The sequence below is a fragment of the Pleurodeles waltl genome, chromosome 3_1 (genome assembly GCF_031143425.1).
Source record: "Pleurodeles waltl isolate 20211129_DDA chromosome 3_1, aPleWal1.hap1.20221129, whole genome shotgun sequence".
Lineage (NCBI taxonomy): Eukaryota > Metazoa > Chordata > Amphibia > Caudata > Salamandridae > Pleurodeles > Pleurodeles waltl.
Window position 1 is genome coordinate 1598325681 of NC_090440.1, and position 19363 is coordinate 1598345043.

A 19363-nucleotide genomic window follows, 5' to 3' on the forward strand; every position below is an offset into this window, starting at 1 on the left:
TATTCCCATTCAAAATCTATTATGGCCTCCTGATTGTTATTACTACTGTGCACCATTCATTCCTGCTATGGCTTATCCCATTTTTACTGGGTAATTTGAAATACAAGATTTCGTTTTTTGGACCGTGTTATCCCCAGTTTCAAATACATAATTTGCTCCTTATCTGCATTGTGCCATATTTGAAATCTGAGGGAGGAAGGGCATCTTTCACCCATCTGGTAAGTATATAAGGAAGACTACTCCATGGATGTTGAGGAATATGGGACAGTTCTAAGTCACAGAGGAAAATGGGCTTGATTTCAACATATTTTGTAGTTTACACTATCAAAAGGTTAAGCTGGGAGAGGCATTTGGAAAAACTCTCCTAACAAAACACATAGGTATATGCTCTTCATATCTACTATCACAGGTATATAAAACTCGTAAAAAGGCGTTTATTGCACTTGAAGTGAAACAAGTGAACATCCAAGTGGGCAGCTCCCATACGCGCCCAAAAGGTAGAAATATAACGGAGTGATTTATTACATGAACACCTGCTTAGTGTGACATCCACGACAGAAAAAAGTAGCTATAAAGATTATTGGAGACAAAAGATCTATTCTTAAATGGAGAAAATGTTTACATTACCAGTGATGTTGGTGGTGGGGGTAGGGGTAGGGGTAGGGGAAGAGGAAAACCAGGACAGGCTGTGATGCTGCTAGGCTCCATCCTCTACTGCCACTACATCTCATGGTGACATAAAAGGCCTGAGCAGGCTGCTGGATGGCTACCTTTAGCACTATACCAAGCCCTTGGAGTAAGTCCTAAACTTCTGGCATTTCTGGTGACATTGGTGAGCCACAGCTAGCAAAGCCGAGGTGTTAGTCATAGCATAGCTTTCTTTGAATTATTCCACTGCTAAATCTGCCTCGTCTCTAAAGAGTTTGGAGTCATATAAATGCATGTCCTTGAGGGACAACTGCATTTTCCTGGGTAAACTTGTGCATCCATTCTTGACAACAAATGACCCCAATTGTGCACATAATGCTCCTTACACAATCTGTGGGAGGTCCAAACAGGCTTGCACATATTTACTTCTCTGCATCCTGCCCATCACGGACTGTTCCAGCCAAAATGTTGTGAAACTCCTCTAGGAGAGCGGGCAAGATCTAGCTCGACATATCCTGGAGCACCTGGGTATATCTGTGTAAGCAAAGCACATTCTAGGAGTGCAAGCCCAAGCTGGCAGACAAAGATGCATTCTTGTAAAGAACATCAATGCGATTCAGCGCTACCTTGCAGGCCAAAGCCTACACTGAAAGTCTTTCCAGCTAAAAAACAAATATGCAGGGTAAATATTTTTTTGCTGTTGACAAGAGATTCCACAAGCGTTGGCAGGTGATACCTAAGAAGCCTAGGCCACCCGAAGTAGACCTGTATTACCAAGCTATGGAGTGACTTACTGCTGGTGTAGAGTAGAGATTTGTCAATGCTGCAGTCAAGGCATCTGTCAGTGCTTCAATGAAAGGCTCTGATGAATTAGTTATCAGTTTGCTAAAGATTGCAAAATTGCAGTCTGTATATTAGCCTTAGTCTCAAAAGTGGGCAAATGTAGCTGTAAAATCTACATATAACCATAGCAAGGGAAGTACTTTCTTTGGTAGGGAGTCCCAGTAGATTCCAATTCAGTTTCAAGCAAGGTCTAAGGACCACTTTTATCCTGTAAGTCTATCATCAGCACAATGTGATATTGGTGACCGGGTAAAAGCACTTGAAGAGGATCCTGAAGGATTGCTAACAGCTCTGGTGATTTCATAGACATGGGTCTGGATCACAGATGTGTGTTGAGTCATATAAATAACCAGTATAACTGAGGCATACAGCCAGTGTCATAGGTACAGACATAGCTTTCAGTAAGGGAGTGTAAACATGACCAAATGCTGGCAAAAGGCAGTTAATGCTGTGGGTAGTGCCTGCCGGAAGGAGTTCAATTATCGCTCCTGAGTGATCTGTTGGGCCCAAAAATGCTCTGGGGATCAGGGGGGCAACAACTGCTTGGAAGAATTGGAGCATTGCCTCTTTGAAGGCTTCTACCTGCAGTAGACTCTCGGATGGCCTGAGAAACTTGGGGTGCATCAACTCTAAGTGTGGAATATGTTGGATCTTTGATGAGTTGGGCCCTTAGAGTGCTCAGTGTTAGTAATCTGTCCTATGAGAGCCATGCCTTGTCAATCCGAATTGCCTTCACAAAACAGCATATCTAATAAAGCAATGATGGGAACACGTAGACACACACCCACAACATAGTTCTAAGGGACCTTTAGCTACAACTTGAAAAGAAAAATATGACTTTCTAAATTACAAAAACAACTATATTATTCAAACCACCAGGTCTCTTTCAAATGCCATAATACAGAGAGGGAAAAGGGAGGCGTGAGAATCTATGCTGAGGAACGTAAGCTTGCAGAAGGGAGGGTAGAAAGGTTGTCTTTTAACGGATAACAGGGTACGGGACTAATCAAGGGGAAACCCTCAAAGACGCAGATGCTCATAGGAAGAGGTGGCAAAAGAACAGACATGTTATCTGATACTCTGCATCACAGAGCTGAAGGATAAACAAAGCCCATCAGCCTTTACACAAAAACTACTTTACTTACGCTGTCAGGAGGCTTTACCTTTTTTCCAGTCTGGCATGGCATTCTTCTGTTGCAGCATGATACTACTAGCTAGATTCTAGTAGAAGCCCCTTTCTTTTAGGCCAGACCTAGACTTGACAATGGATTTATTGTGGCTTTGGCTTAGATATAGTTAGTTGTTTTGAGCACTATGCAATAATTTGTCACAGAAAAAAGGAGTTTTCTATATCAAAAGCATAAGGTATATGTAGGTATAGGTAAGACTTTTTTGCTAATTCTATGTCAGGACCCGAGACGAGGATTAGGCTTTTCCTTTCCTCACTTTATTCAACAGCAGTGTTAACCAAGCACTAAAACATTCATTAAAGTACATTTCACATGAGATAATGGGAAAACAACAACAAATAGATCAGCAAGCGATGTCTAATCAATGGTCGACAAGTCCTTGAAGAGCCTGGGTAGACGTCCTTCCTTCCTCTTTCTGTACTGCTCCGGCTGCGAGATAAGTACCACTCCCTTTTTTCATTGTACGGCAATTGGCTTAACAGCATATGGTACCAATATTGGTCTTTCCTTTTCAGGTACTTATGTCTTTTAGTCGCCGCTGCGGGAATACTTCTCGTTCCTTCGTGGCAAGCACCTTGGCTCCGAGCGCAGGGTGGTCTTCCGACTGCTAGAGGGCTCCGTGCATTCCTCGCATACGGCGCTGCGCCAACTCAGTTTCAAGTGCAGAAAGAACTGAAACTGACCCGCGATCGCGGCCTGCAACTGCCAGGAAGGTTTATTTTCGCTATGCTTGGTGAGAGCTGTCCATTTTTTCAATACCGTTAACATTAATATTCGGAGCCTCTTTGGAGCCGGACACCCGTTGTGGGTAAGACCTTTCCGACCATATTAAGGGACATGTCCCAGGCACAGTAACACTCAGTGTTAATTATGCTTTCCCAGTGAAAACAAAGGGAGATACTTACATCCCACTTTTTCTTGGACTGCCTTTTGCACAGACATATATCGTGCGTACTTCCTGAACCCTAATTGCTCTCAGTGTCAAGGCGCACAGCATCTATTACCTGTAATGCTATTCCCGCTGTAGAACAGCAAGTTTGTATCATCTCCGCAATACAACTTGAGGTTGTCCTCTTGGTAACTGGTTTCCCTCTGGTTCCTTTTGCAAACAAGACAAAAAACTGGTTTCCCTTGCGAAACCCCTTTGATTCTTGTAAGTAGTACATCAAGGCCCTTCTGACATCTAGAGTGTGGCGGGATCTTTCTGTCTCAGTCATTTGTTCTTTAAAAAGGTAGGCAACTGAATGTTCCGATTGACATGAAGTTGGTAACTATCTTAGGTAAGAACTGTAGGTTAGTTCTGAGAACTACATTGACTGTGTGTACTTGTAGATATGGTTCCTGTATTGTTAGAACTTGCAGCTCACTCTGTGCAGCTATGCGAGTGCTATCAGAACTGCTATGTTTAGTCTGAGTGATTTTAGGGTCAACTTGTGTATAGGATCTAAGGGTAGGCCACAAGTTGCGTAAGTACTGTATTCAGGTTTCACAGTGGGGCTGGTACTGCTCTTGGTAGGGTGATCTTTTTTGTCCCCTCTAGGAACCTTTTTACAACAGGTGTTGTGCAGAAGTTGCTGTATGATTCACCCCCAAGTATACACTACTATCGCTGCTTAATGTACCTTTAAAGATGAATGATTTAGCCCATTAGCCAGTAGGTGAGTTAGGTATGTTAAAGCAGTCTTTTGTTTCGTTCGTGAATCCATATAAACATTTGTTCTGCAGCAATGTAAATATATTTTCCATTTAGCAGCGTAGCACTTCCTGGTGATAGCTTTCCTTCCTCTCTTAATGATCTCCATTGTCCTGGGCATTAGACTGAGATGCCCGAAATCTAGATATTCCAGAGCCATGCCACTAGGTTCAGGGTTGCTGGATCTGGGTGATACACTTTCCCCTCCTGTTTTGTCAGCAGATCTCACTCTGTTTTGATCGTGATCATTTGACCCTCGGACATCTGCAACAGGTCTGGGTACCAGGTCTGCCTAGCCCACTGTGGGGGCTATGAGGATGACTTAGTAGTTTATGGAGAAACCCAGGCACTATAATGTTGCGATTACAGTTTGAATGTCCCTCATGCATGTTTTGGTCCCTGCCTTCGCCAGCCAGTCGTCTAGGTATGAGTATACATGTGCTCCCTTCCTTTGTAGCTATGCTGCAACTGCTGCGAGGCATCTTGTATTCACCCTTGGTGCTGAATTGATTCCGAATCGTAGTACTCTGGATTGGTGGAGTACTTTTTCCAGTACAAATCTTAGGCATTTTTGTGAGCCTGATTGATAGGGATGTGTGGGGAGGCATCCTTTAGGACGAAGGTGGCCATGTAGTCTCCCTTTTTTAAGGAATGGCATAACTTCCTGCAGAGTTGCCATTCTGAAGCGTTGTGTGCAAATAAACATGTTTATAAACCTGAGGTCCAAAACTGGTCTTAGGGTGAGATCTTGTGTTGGTATTAGGAAGAATGGTGAATAGTTTTCTTGGTTTCTCTCTTTTATGGGTATCTTTTTTAGCAGGAGTTCCTTGACCTCTTTTCTGAGCTGTGTTATTTTGTGTCCTAGAAATTTCTTTCGTTTTGGGAGGCATCAGGGGTGGTTTCTTGACCAGTTCTATGCAATATCCGTGATGCTGCACATTAAAATCCAATAGTCGGTAGTGATCTTTTCCCACTCTTGTGGATAGTTCCCTATCCTTTCTCCCACTTGTGTTTTGTGTTGGGGGTTCATCTTCTGTGAGCAAGTCACTTGCTGGAGTCTCCCATCCTCGATGGGCGTGATCTGGGGGGGGGGGGAAATCGGGGCCTCTTCCCCTTCCTTGTGCACAAAAGGGCTGTCTTGCTGGGAGTGGTCAGTCTGTTAGTCTGCGGGATATGTTTCTGCCTCACTGGAAAAGATGCTCTGTATTGCAGGGTCCCCATAGGCTTAGCTGTTTCATCGCCCTTCTTAATATACTGTAAGGACTATTAACCGCATTACCGAACAGTGCATCTCCTGTGAAGGGTTCGTTCATGATAGATACCTGAACTTCTGGTTTCATTTCTGCTATTCTTAACCAGGCACAGCTCCTGAGGGCTGTTCCAGTGCTCATCAGCCTGCTGGCAGTGTCTGCCAGATCTAGGGCCGACTTTGGGCAAGTGTTAGCCACATTATGCCCATCCTGCATGACTGCCTTTGCTCTTTTCTTCTATTCCTCAGGGAGATGTTATGGGAGGGATTCCATCTGATCTCATTGTTGATTACCATATCTGTTCAAGGGTATTAGAGTTGGTAATCCGCCACTGTGTCGCTGCTTCTCGCTTGCTCCATTTTCCTACCCACCAAATCCAGCCTATTGCTTTCTTTCTCAGGTTGTGGTCCTGTTGAGGTAAGAGCGCTATTACAAGTTCTGGCTGTAGCCATGGAAATGGAGTCTCTGTGGGTATGTACCCTCAATGTACTTTGGGTCCTGTGCAAGGGCTTGTACTTCTTGTCGACACTTGCAGTTACCGCTTTAGTAGTTGCTGGCTCTATGAAGGCTTCCCTGTCTTGATCTAAGATGCTGGGCAGCACTGGTAGATACAAGTTCCCCTTGTTGGAAGGCAGAGTTTCCAACAAGAAACATAATTCTCCTTTCTACTCTTCTAGCTGTACCACGTAGGTTTTGGCAGCCCTCCTGATGATGTTACACATCGTGAGGTCATCAGGTGGTGATAGTCTCAATGGGTAATTCTCCACCTCCCCTTCAAGAGAGTCTGTTTTGAGGTCGACCCATGATTCATTGTCAAACCCTGTTCCTGTTGCGTGCTAATCGGACTTATAGAACTCCTCTGAGTTCATCCTGATGGGGCTCTGGGGTTACTGGTGGTTCCAGCACAGATTCTTCTTCTTCGCCCTCCATTGTCGTTGAGGATTTTGGCTAAATTCGATCATCAACCTCCTCCTTTCACTGAAGCAGTGCCGCCATTTCTGCCTCAAGCTTTCTCTTTTTCCTCTCAACCTCCTGTGCCCTTTTTTCAGAATCAAGCGTTTATGATAGGCTCTTTTTTGGCATCAATGGTTTTGTAGGCTCTGAAGGCTTGCTCTTCTCATTTGCACTGTCTCGAGCATCTATGACCTTAAATGTCTAACATCTTGCCTGTATCGGCAATCCCTGGTCTGGGAGAAGTGGGCATCTTTTGATTTCGACTGACTTTCGATTGATGTTTTTCCTCAATGGAGAGGCTGCCTTCTGGTGTCATTTTCTCAGAGGTTTTATGCTCTGGGCCAGTACGTGCTTTAGTTGCCTTCTGGCTCTGGATTGGCTTTTTTTTTTTTTTTTTTTTTTTTTTTTAACAGTCTTCATCAGAAATCAATGTTTTCCTTGAAAAACTCCAGAATTTGCCTAAAAACGTTGAGCTCCTCCATTGCTTCTAGGCAAAACAGCAGAAAAAAAAAATTGAAGATGGCGACTATGCAATGAACATCTGGTGCATCATCTGACAACAGTCGACAACACACAAAAAGAAGGGGGCGGGGGCAGAGGACCACTAGATGGTAGAATGATGCACAGCATGTGAATCGGAAAAGCGTTCATGCTGCAAAACGATGGATTAGAGCCCGGATCTGTGACCTGAGGGTGAATGTTTGACATTGTTCAGCATTCTGTCCATCATCTGTTCCTTTTGCATTTGTTTCTCTAGGTTTGAAGGGTATGCCCAGACATGGGTCTTGTGCTTGCTATGCCACCAGATTCAAGCTAGCCTGGCTGAAATGGGGTGATACCTCGAAACAGGTCCCAGGATGCCCGTTTACCAGTCCAGGGAGGACCTGGCCTCGCAGTTCAGGCCAGACTGTTCCTTTTGGGGGATTAGGGGGCAATGTAAGAACTGATTTGCATATGGCTGGGTCCAAACTGGAATGGTGAGGCAAGGACAAAAACAATCGACTTTGGCCCAGATCTGTGACTGGGGATGAATGTTTGACACTGTTCAGCATTCAGTCCATCATCTGTTCTTTTTGCAAGTGGCAGGCAATTGGATCAGGCTGGAACAAGCAGGAATTGGAGGCCACAGGCAAGTGGCAGGCTAGCTGCCCAGGTAACCGTTATAGCAGCCTTGCCTCTGGTGGAATAAGCCCCCCGGACCTCCTGAGGCCTTTTCTTAGCTGTGTCTTAGCCAGCGCATACCAGATGTTGACAGGATTATCCACCATGAGATGGTCTGCTTCTGTAGCGTCTGCCCTTCTTTGCCCTAAAAACCTCCACAAAGGGCTGATCATCAATCCTATGTTAATTGCTGCAACTGACGTAAAAGCTCAGCATTCTTTTGGGGTCCAAAATATGGAGCCTCTCATCCTACTTCAAAGGATGAAGCGGAGCAAACATTTTCAGAAGGGCAATGGCTTGCCCAGCATAAAACAGCATCACCATCTTTGGCAAGAACACAACTTGAATTCTTAACATTAGTTAGTCAGGAAACAAAATCGTACAAGGCAGCTTGCCCTGGAGGACCTGATGTTTACCTGCACAGTGTGGTGATGCTGTCACTACTAGAAAGATCAGGTTTAACGTCAAGAGGCACAAGGACAAATGTGCATTGGCTTGAAAGAGGTACACATGAGATAAGTGGGAAACAATTTTAAGTCTAACTGTGGCATCACATCAGCTGTTCCCACAAATGTAAAAATGCCCAGAGGGCTGACAAGTAACATTTAGAAGTGACCACTGCAAGTTCTTGCTGGGCCAAAGCCAAAACAAACAAAACATCATACAGGTTGACCTACAACTGTTAAGCTACAAACTTATCCCAGCGCCCGACATACACTGATTTCATAGAAGGGCAGAGGCTACAGGATTACATCAAAAACTTTGAAAAGGAGATAAAAGGAGGTCAACTGCCACCACATAGGTATGAATGTAAGATCCAGATATACTGCTGCAACAGCAGCAGCGGTGGCCTAATTGGAGGACAAATGTTAAGGCTTCGATGTTCTGGCAGCAATACTCTACTAGCCCAATACAGAATCACTTAGGTGACTTGGTCCCAGTTGTGCCTGATCTTTTTCAGAACTATGGGCAGGGGAGGTAGCAGTGGGGAAGGCATATAGGAGGCCCACCCTCCTCTCCTATGTCGAAAGAGTCTCTGACAGACAGCCATCTTAGGAACTGTAGGTTGCAAATGTGTTGACATTGTGCGTGCACTGTGGTGACTAAGATCAAGCCAGGGTTCTTCCCATTGATAGAAGATGTTCTGCGATACCTTTGGATATAACTGTCATTGGTGGTCCATTAGGTGTTGCTGGCTAAGTTTGTCTGCTCTGGCTTTTTGAAAGATCACTAGTAGCGCACAAACAGGGAAATGCTCCAATGATTCAGCCAGTTCTAAAGGTGCAATGTCTCATAGCCCAGGACACCACTCTGCACTCAGCCTTCATTGATGGACAGTAGTAAGGCTTTTAAAGCCAAGCCAACTTCAAGGTCGATATAGAGACAGGTACCACCCCAAAACCCATACCCACCCTAAAACCTAAAAAAGCCCTTACCATCCCAAAATCCATACCCATCCTAAAACCTAAAAATGCCCTTACCACTCCAAAACCCATACCCATCCTAAACCCTAAAAATTCCCGTACCACCCCAAAACCCATACCCAATCTAAAACCTAAAAATTCCCTTACATCCTTAATCCCATACCCACCCTAAAACCTAAAAATGCCCTTACCACCCCTAAAACCCATGCCCACCCTAAAACCTAAAAATGCCCTTACCACCCCTAAAACCCATAGCCACCCTAACCCAAGAAATGCCCTTACCACAGCAAAACCCATGCCCACCTTAAAACCTAAAAATGCCCTGAAACAAATACCCCGAAACAAATACCCAAACTAAACCCTAAAAATGCCCTTACCACTCCAAAACCCAGACCCAACCTAAAAATGCCCTTCCCACCACAAAACACACCCAGTACATATATATATACACACATACATACACACACACACACACACTTAAAAAAAAAAAAAAAAAAAAAAAAAACACTTAAACCACCTAATACTTGCTTGCAAACCTTTACCACGCATACACCTTTACCATTCATGTCTTCTGAACGAAATTCCTGGTCAAGGTATGCGTGGTAAAGGTATATTCATAGTGAAGGCATATTCGTAGTTATGGCATCGTTGTAAACGAGGTTTCCCCATCAGAGACAGCAAATTTATACTGGAATTCCAGAATAAACTGAGACACTTACTTTTTTACTCTGAAGGCAGAAACGTATAGAAGCTAAAGATGAGACAAGAAACCTTGGGGCAGGGAACGGAAACAGTAAAGAATAAAACAAAGAAAAAGCTGATAGTTGTACATCAATGGAGAATGTTGCTTATTTTGTCATAAAAAATTATTGGTCTTTCTAAAGTATAAATATGTTCTTTACTGCATTTGTTTGCCCAGAGCTGTTACAGCCAATAGCCAATTCCATTAAATATTCCATATACGTAAACTGACCTTTTGATCTGCGGACGGAAAGATTCAAGTTATGAAGGTTCTTCAGGGATCGGGCTGGGTAAATCAGAAGATCCAGCTTCTGGGGAAAAAACCACACCAGTTCGACTTTCATCTAGACCAACAGGAGTACAAACTCCTAACAACCGCGGTGGTATTAAAACAGTGAATTTCAGTATCTGTTAAAAAAAAAAAAGATTAAAATTTGAATGATACAAAAGAGTAAACAATGGGTGCAATGTAGTGAATGCACAAACATATCTATAATAATATTAGAGTGAACTGTTCATCTTAACTGAAACTCCCTCTCTAATTTACAAGAACGCCCGATTTACATGTGAACAAACGAGTTTGAGCACCTAATATTCACTTTGTTAAACCTGTGCTTTTGTCTGCCAACATGTAAGCGGGGTAACATTCATAATGACCTGGGGAAAATCAGAAAGCGCCAGATGAAAATACTTCTACACTGCCAAGTGTGGTACTGGGCAAGTATTAAACAACCCAGAGTTCCATCACTTTTCCTCCATGCCTTCTTGAGGGCCCTATACAGTGTAAACCGGAGCGTCTTTGTTGTCATCAAGAGGTTCTTTTTATTTCCGAGAGGCACCAAGGTTCTGAGGTGTATGTCTGGCATAAATGTGGGGGAGAAACATAGGCAAAAACCACCTCTTCTTGTCACCAAGTATTCACTTTCAGAGACTTTTTCTGGTGGGAAGCTAACAGCCTCACCTTTGCCTGTCCAATCATAGATTAATTCATTACTCTACGATACGCTTAACCACTTTAATGGATGCTTTTTGGCGGGCCGGTGTTCCTCACTTGAAAAGTCTGACGTGCATCTGCACAAATCCTTCAACCCCAGTCTCTGCAGCAACACACGGATAAAAATATAGGTCATTTGTGCTTGGTGTGCCAGATTCTTAGTCTTGAATCCTCCAGATGTACCATACTGTCACATTGACAGACAAGTGTTTCTTTCAATTTCTTCACACCATGATCATGTTTTTTCCCCAAGATTGATTTTTTAGAAGTATAAGGAAAGATTTGTGCAGTTTCTCCATCCCTTGACAATCCCGATAGCACAACCTTGGGAGGAGGTTGCGAATCGGTTCAGCAATTGCATGCTAAGTGTAAGCAATTGGATGAAGACAAACTGGCTGAAAATGAATGTCACTAAAACGGAAATCCTTTGCTTTGGGTCGGCAAAAGAATTATGGAATTCACTTTGGTGGCCAGTAGACTGTGGGAGTCCACCAGCTCCGATCACGGTCAGTAGGAATTTGGGTGTTTTCTTTGACGACCACTTGTCCTTCAGAAATCCCATAAATCATACGCTGAAGACATGCCTTTGGCTGATCAAAATGCTTCGCAAAATGTTCCCTTACCTTACGCAGGAATGGAGAATCTCAGCGGTTTTAGCACTATTAATGTTGAAAGTTGATTACTGTAATGCCGTTCTCCTGAATGTGGATAAGGCATCGATCAATAAGCTGCAGATGGTCCAAAATGCAGCAGCCAGAGCAATTTTAAATTTCCCAAAGTGGAAATCAGTTAGCAGCAGTCTTAAGAAACTACACTGGCTCCCTGTGTCCTAGCGGATAATTTTTAAAGCACTCTGTTTAACCCACAAAGCAATCCATGGAATAGGACCCAGGTATCTTACCACCAGGCTTTGCTGGTATGCTCCCAAAAGAAACCTGAGGTCGGCTAAAGTATTAAGAATTCATGTTCCTCGCACAAAGAGAGCAAGATGGGGGGGGACAAAGCTTTCACGGTGGCAACCGCTAAAGGTTGGAACTCATTGCCAATGAATATTAGGAAAGAACCAGCCTATCTGAAGTTTAGGAAACTGGTCAAGACCTGGCTCTTTCCGCGATAGTCTGTTGTTTTCTTTTCTTTTTTTTTTTGGTGCACTCTTCTCTTGGTTGCATTCTGGCAGGATGAGGGCAGTGGGATGAGGGGTGGGTTTGTTAGTTCATCTATTGCCCTCACCTTCTACTCCTTTTTAGCGCTTCGATGCTCCTGGTGAGTCGGAATGCGCTTTACAAATACCACATACATACATTGACAAGTGGCTGATACTTGTTCACCATAGCCAGAAGCCTGCTGTCAATGCCATATCTCCCGCAGTACAGTCTGGTTTCAATATCAAGGGATCTCTTTCAGAACAACTATAACTGCTACATTTCTTTTCTTTTCCATTCCCATGCTTAAATCGCTCTGTTCTTGTAAGGGATTACCTTCATCTTATATGGACTCGGCAAAGTACAAAGACCAACAAACATTCCATGAGCTTATGGCTGTATCAACTATCCAGAGGTTACCATTACTAAGGAACTCGGTTCACTGTTAGTCAGAGATATTTGAGTAAACAGAGTTGAATAGTAGATATTGGAAAAGCATGTTCACTGCCTCGTTAGGACAAAAATTAGATCGTAAACGCACCCTCTAAACATACCAGTAATTCTTGCACAGACAACCTATGTTAATTTTGAAAAGGAGGTACTCATGCTCCAGAAAAACAGAGCAGTTTACTTTTCACAGAGTGCATGGCAAAGATATAGAGTAGTCCCAGTCCTTCCTAGAAGTAAGGGGCCATCTGGCCTGCCTGCAGGGGATGCTCTGGCAGCTCAAATAAAAGCTGTAGGTAAAAGGAATAATTTGCAACAGGAGAAACTCAGGCGTTCATGCAACAAGCTGTGACAAGAAGAATTCGCGGAGGTATACATGGGCTGTCAAATTGCGATTGACAAAAATGCCAAACAAGAGGGTAGAGAAAAGCTTTGGAAGCCTGTGAAAGGGTCCCCCCTCCATCTGGACTTCATCCCAACATCTGAGTGACAGGGGTTCAAGAGCTAGAGATGGATGGGTTGACAGAGGATTACATACATGTTGGAGGCACAGCAGATAAACCTATTTGATTTCGGAAAGTGACCAAGACAAAAATGCCAACTGTCGTACTGGGAAGGTAGTAAGACCATTTTGTAGTAAAATGGGTCAATGGAACCATAACCTCTCTTAAGACATTTAACCAGATCTCCTTAAGGATAAAGAAATGGATCTTAATAAATATATCACGTTTGGATATTTTCTGAAGGGGTGAAAGTGTTTAAATAACAGGACAAGCTGCAATAGAACAGCAATTCAATGTTTATATAAGTAAGCATGAGTCAGTTGTTTTTTTAATTTGAAACTTACAAAAAACACAGAGATAAACCTCTCAAAACACTGGAAACACATTGCATTCACTTTCTAACCAGGTGGATGAAGACCCCAGGAGCAAACGTTTGACAAAGAGAGGCTAATCAAAGGTTCAGCTACAATGATAGCCTAATGGTATACCATTTGCTGAGCCCATGTGACTATGGAAAAGTCCACTCATATGGCTGCATGAGTAGTCTGTACTTGGATTTTAAAAAATGATCTTGCTTTTTGGTGAATCCTGCAACACCTGAATGCCCCCAAACAAACCAGCAGGTGATGAATATTGTACAAAGAAACAAATAGCCTACATGAAAGTCTTTAGTACTTTTTCTAAACAAAGGGGCATGGCTGAGGTGAGTGGGACATTGTGTATGGGATAGACCCACCACTTAAGTACCAGTTTTTACTTACAAATCATCATTTACACTGAACATGAGTTTTTGAAAAATTATCTTACTTTACTTACACATACGCACAGCTCCCCCCACTCCACACACACACACACACACCCCCACACCCCCACACCCCTAACCCACCCCCATATTTTTATATGGAACTGACGGTCCCATACACAAAGAAATATCTGAGGTGGGATGAAATTCTGACTACAGATCCATTACACTACCAAAGATATACGTAGAGACCTGCATTTTCTTTTCCTTTCAAAAGGTCATATTTATTTTTCCCGCCATCATCCCCCCTATAATTCTACACTCTGCATTCCTTGCCTCCACACAGATTTTACATACCTTGCAAACCTATCCTGCTTCTCATCCCTGCACATCTGCTATTACTAGTACATTTATTAGCACAGCTAGTGATAATTAAGGAGGTTCTGCTACTAGTGCCAGTGAGTTTTAGGTCTCACCTACCAGACAGAGAAAGCCACCTATCGACGAAAAGACCTACTGTCAGCTTATGGTGGGCTTACAGCCAGCCCAATACTGATCAATGCTAGGAATTATTGTCACTCATTTGTTTGCTTCTTACATGTTAGCTTGTGTGGGATTTACTTGCTCGTCTTCTGCTTGTCCCTTCCCAGGTGCACAGCTGCATTTCTTGTCTTATTCCACTACTCACTTCTTACGTATTACACTTTTCTTTTTGGTTAAGCACTCCACAAGAGTTCATGGATTTACCAGCTGTCTCCTTTCCCACTCCTCCAAACCCTCCCACCTCCTAGCGTGTTCTGTGTTAGTCTCTCTTTCACCTATGATGCACTCACCTTAGTGTGCTTCTCACTCCTTTGTTGCTTTCTTGCCTATGTGCTTCTCCCCCAGCTCCAAGCTGCTCTCTCACCTGTCTGCTTTCCTCTGCCATATGCTGCAGGCAGGACCAAAAAACTACTACTTCTACCATTACTACAACAAACAACCCCTTTAGTATTACCAAATATAATAGCACTATATGTGCTACCTCAACTACTATTGCAGGTACTAGCAGTAATACTAGCAAACCAATTACTACTAGTAGTAGTGATATTAATACTGGTAGTATAAGTAACAATAGCAACACAATCAAATTAGAAATTAAAATAGCTGCAGCATGCATGTTGGTAATGGTATATTGGTAAGGAGTGTATAGCGAGACCATGGTGAATGTAATAATGTTATTGTTGCAGTTTATGTGATACACTGCTCTTAACTGAATAATGCCCTCTGTGATCAACTGCAGAGCTGAAATGCATGGTTCATAAATTCTAATAAGATATTTTCAGGCAATCGGAACTAGAAAACAGCAATGAAAAGGTTAAAAGCTTTATTTCTGCCCCTGACTAAATCATTCTAAAAATATCTTCTATAATGTCGTGGAAATAGGACATTATACATAAAAATAGGTCAATACAAATGGGGTTACAAGTATTCCTGAGTAAGGAAACAAAGCAAATGTTTCTCTGCTTTTTTCAATTATAAACAACTGCCATAAATTGTATATTAATGTATTCGCTTTTTCCAGTGTGTAGTAAGAATTTAAAATTAATACACTTCTTGTTGAAATGCGAGCCACAGTTACAATCTCTAGCAAACAGAAGCAGAAATATGAATGGATACATGTGCCACTTAACTTACAGTAATAATTACAGAACAATTTAGTGTCCATATTTTTTGCATCTAAACATTAAAAATGCTCCCAATCTTGACGATCAGTTTGTAAATGACTTTTTATTCATTTGATAAAAACACAGCTCTACAGAAGGAGCACTCTGTGTTTGTTAGATGATGCAACATTTAACATTGTTAATTTATGACAAGGAGTATCTGGTGGCTTTCAAGTGTGCTTGCCCAATTATATGGCAATGGCATTGTTGAATCAAACAATCAAGAGCTCATAATCGTTCCAAACTTCCATCAGCATTACAGATCACAAAGATCAAATATTTTACAGTGCAAATGATCCATTCCATTCATGTTTATCTACAAAACACATTTTGATCTTCCAGCAGCAAATAGTTTTCTTGAAATACTTCAAAATATAAATTGATTGTTCAAATGGGAAATCAAACACTGAAGAGGACAAATACTACACTCCATTACAAAGTTACTTCACCCCTGCAGGCCTGTAGGAGAAATTTGTGATGGCAACCTTTGTGGACATACACTTAAGTTGTATTCAGATGACCTCTAATCCTAAATCCCTCTGTTCTGCTTAGCCAATATGGTGCTCAAGAAACCAGGGTTGAATGGCAGATAGTGCCTGGAGGCTCGACAAGCCCTTTGAAAATCACATATTGATAAAGGTATTCTTAACAAATTAGACAACCTTACATTCAGCTCTCCTCAAAGCTTAAATTTAAGAGAATGATCAGGACAAATGACATACCCCCTTATTGGCGGTTACCAGTAGGTAGGACCATGATTCCATAGATAAAGCGGTTTTGACTTGTCTATATCTTTAGAGACGTTTGACGAATCTTCACAAAATTTTCAAAAAAGTATTTCTGAGAATCTTGTTGTATATGGGAAGTTTCAGGGTGATCCGTCAAGCAGGGGCCGAGAAAAACTAAAAAACAAAAAAACAAAAAAAAAAAAATAAGAGGGGGGGGGAGGGGGTTGGGGGGAGGGAGAAAACGCAAAAAAAAAAGTTTGTTTCCCATTTTAATTCCGAAAGGGATTTTGAACATTACTACAGCCTGAATTTGGCAGAAAGGTAGCTCTTGGTCCAGCAAAAAAAGCCTATTTCTTGTTTGGTGTAAATCCGTTCAGTAGTTTTTGAGATATTAAAAGAAAACTAAATATAGATATCTGGAGGTTCAAAGACTTCGCAAATACTCCAGATCTCGAGCAGAGATCTGATTGGCTGTCAACAATTCAAACAGGAAGTGGTGGCAGCCATCTTGGGGGACTGTTTCAGCAGAGTCCCTGTCAAAAGATAACAAGCATTTGCACTGCAATAGGTCTTGTATGGTCCTGAGTTAGAGCTATTGGCATTGTAAATTCAGAACTGGACTTTTCATGCCACAATTTGGTCAACCCGGTCTCATAATTTCATCTTCTCCTGCTGTCTAAACAGAAACTGGAAAAAGATTTTATTTTTCTTTTAACAGAATGAGAAGTCTTCCAAGCATTCTTGCCTCGCATTTCAATAAGCAGAGGAGCTAAGCAATGCCCTGAGCGCAGACAGGGCGGGCCCTGGAGAGGGACTCCAGCAAGTTTCACATCATTGCTTCTAGGTTTAGCTGCATTCTACCAGAAAGGGCATTTTGTGGCTTTCCTAGGCAGTGAGCTAAACAACCAGGTATTAATTTTGTAAAATAAGCAGATTTTGCAGCCAGAGGTAAATAAGGACAGAACTGGAATAAAGCCAAAACAAGTGTCAGTGACATGGGAGGAAGTGAGTGGAAAGTGAAAAGGGACCACTAAAGAAATAACAAAAATAGTCTGTCAAAACAATAGATATAGAAACCAAAGTGGAATAATATAGTCGATGCTCACTGCTCAAAAAGAAAAAAAAAGAAAAAGAGGGAAAAAAGGCAGAACTGACCACTACTGAGCAAGAATTTTCAAGGGACACTGCAACGGACAAATGAAATTGCTTTAAGCCATAAGTCTACTAAAAGTATACATGAGCTCCAACGCTTACGCTCAACCTAAAAGAGAAATAGGGGCCAGGGTAAGGACAGCCTGATCCTTCTGCTCTGATGCCAGGGCAAATAAGCACCTTTTTTTTGTTTTAAATTTTGCAGCAAATTTGCGACGAACTTGCTAATTTGCGGCTAAAATTAAAAACAAAAAAATAAAAAAAACACAAGGGTGGACACCAGTGCTTGTTGTGAATAGAGCCAGCAGGTGGGAAAGGTCCCGGGGGAACATTGCCCCCCTCCTAAGGCTCCCTAAACCCCAGGGACCACCGCCCTCCTGTGACAAAACAGTTGTTTTAAGGGGGAGGCATATACGCCCTCCCCTGCAGCCCTGGAGACCCACACCTCCACTGCGCTGAATATTAAACTTATGCTGAGGGGGGCACGTGCCCCCCCCCACACCCACTCGGAAACCACAACCACCACCCTGGGGCAATTAATTGGAAATAAGGAGGGGTGCGCTGTCACCTTGCACCCCCAGGGACCACCACCTCCCTGGGGCAAATTATTAAAAATAAGGGGTGGGGGGGGAGCATAGCCACCCTCCTACCCCCCTGCCCCAAGACCTCAGGGACCGCCACCTCCCTGGGAATTAAGTAAGATAATGAAGGGGGGGTGTTGCGGACCACCTCCCCGGGGCAAGGTTCAAGGATGGAGGTGGGCCATGCAGCTTCCCTCAAGGAGCCAATAATGGCCCTGGGGACCACCAACCTCTAGGATCGGCTCCTAATATGTGTTGGGGTGCCCACTCCGGGACACAGCTGTTTGCTCTGACTTTGCGGGAGCTTTGACAGCTCCTGCAAAGTCAAAGCAAACAACTCCCCTCCCAGCATGAGAGCTGTCAAACAGCTCTCGCTTGTTGGGAGCAGAGGTTTCCTCTTTTTCCTGCTCGCAGACATGCGGGTAGGAACCAAAGTAAACTGTTGCTCTCACGGACAGGGAGCTGCATGTTTAGCAGCTCCCTGCCTGGGACAGCCAAGCCAGCTCTCACAGGAGGCGGAGAGGCGGGTGGGACCATGAGGGCATTCAGGCTCCCCCGCAGTCCCAAACGGCGGTGACTGTATGCCATGGGGGGCATCCAAGGACATGGCCGGGTCCTGCGGGATGGGGTCTCTGGGGCCGAGGATGGCCCAGATATGGGGTCTCCTGGGCCAAATATCGACCAGTGCGCCCCCTCCCCCCCAAAAAAAATCAATATATCGTAAGTCTAGGCCCCGGGGCCCCTCCCCACACTGGCCATTCACCCACCCCATTGAATGGTGGTGGGCTCCAGGGGTTGGGGTTCCTGGGGCCAAGATCTGCCCAAGTATGGCCCTTCCCCCACAGTGGCCATTCACCAAACGACAAAGCACTTACTAAGTAACCAGTAGGAAATACCCCAGTTGGATATACATCTTGAGCAAAACTGTGGACTTTTGATGGATAAACGAGCAGGTGAGCTTCCTTTCTGGCCATGATGGTCATTTCACAGAAATTGAACCTAAACAAGAAGCACTTACAAATATAAACGTAGCAGGTGCCCCAACTGAAGCTCCACTTCTGGAAAGGACAAATTATCCTAATTCCTGTGCTTGGCGAATGCAAAGCAAGTGTGTTTACTCCACAATTCCATATTGAAAAACAATCTAAAATCCATTGTGAAGGGGAAATGCATTATTCATCTATTGGAGCGCAATCAGGTACTCTCACACCCCAACAGACACTCTCACAGCCACTCTCACACCCAGAGACACCCTTTCACACGTATTGTCACACCCAGAGTGACAGGCCCTGCGGCCAACTCTTGCCATCCATGGCCAAAGGTCTGGGCAGAATGTCTACCCAACTGGAGTACTTTCTATTGGCTAATTAGAAAGTGCTACCTTGTTAGGAAAATGTATAGCGTATCGCCTACACTACAGCTACTAAAGTACACAGAGGTAACATATCCAGTAAACGTCTGTTA

General features: G+C 43.4%; 1 protein-coding gene across 4 annotated transcripts in view; it reads right to left on the minus strand.

The window, feature by feature from the left end:
• Positions 1 to 19363, minus strand: part of MBD5 (methyl-CpG binding domain protein 5) — a 368139-nt gene that overhangs the window by 327638 nt on the left and 21138 nt on the right. For all 4 annotated transcript variants that reach the window (XM_069225228.1, XM_069225227.1, XM_069225226.1 and 1 more), the window contains exon 2: positions 10137 to 10312. The gene's annotated coding sequence lies outside the window, so the exon portion shown is untranslated. The remainder of the gene's footprint in view (positions 1 to 10136; positions 10313 to 19363) is intronic.